Genomic DNA, 693 nt, shown 5'->3' on the forward strand with positions numbered 1-693 from the left:
AAAAAAAAAAAAAAAAAAAAAAAAAAAAAATCAAAACACTTTTCCTTATTTCTCCATTAAAAAAGAGTACAGTGCTTAGAGGGTTTTTGAGTAGGCATAGTGAAGTATGTGTGGCAATAATATTGGATGATGGTTATCAAACTCTGCACAGGGTTCATTTGTGTTGTACTATCGTTATTTCTCAAGCATAGTGCTTTACAATAGCAGGTATTAGTAAAAGTCTTGAATTCTTGGGGTAAATCTAGTTGGTATCTGTTAAATTTCTAAAATTGTTTCTCTGAATCTTGATGTATTTAGAATTCTGTTGTGTATTGGGGCCCCTTGGAAAGATAAGCTTTTGGAGTGAGTAGAACTGGATTTCTGTCTTGACTGACCACTTACTCCCCATAGCATGAAGTCACATTGCTTAGCTTCTGTGAGGTTTCACTTTCCTTATAAGTGAAATGTGAATGGTACCCCTCACTCACAGAACATTTGTAAAGTGCTTGGGATGAGGTCTGATCCATGGTGGATGCCCAGTAGCAGTCTTGTTTTTTCCTGGTCTAACAATGTGTTGACTGTACTTTAACCAAAGAGCCAGGTGTCACTGGGAGGCTGAGGCAGGAGGATTGGCATGAATTGGAGGCCAGCTTAAACTCTGTAAGCAACACCCTGTCTCAAAAAACCAAAAAAAAAAATTTTTTTTTAGCCCCA

The 693-nt window shown here is 37.4% G+C and overlaps 1 protein-coding gene across 1 annotated transcript in view; it reads left to right on the forward strand.

Moving 5' to 3' along the window:
- Nucleotides 1-693, forward strand: part of Trrap (transformation/transcription domain associated protein) — a 161216-nt gene that overhangs the window by 25442 nt on the left and 135081 nt on the right. The window lies entirely within an intron of this gene.

The sequence above is a fragment of the Octodon degus genome, unplaced genomic scaffold (genome assembly GCF_000260255.1).
Source record: "Octodon degus isolate 3935 unplaced genomic scaffold, OctDeg1.0 scaffold00031, whole genome shotgun sequence".
In the NCBI taxonomy this organism is placed as follows: domain Eukaryota; kingdom Metazoa; phylum Chordata; class Mammalia; order Rodentia; family Octodontidae; genus Octodon; species Octodon degus.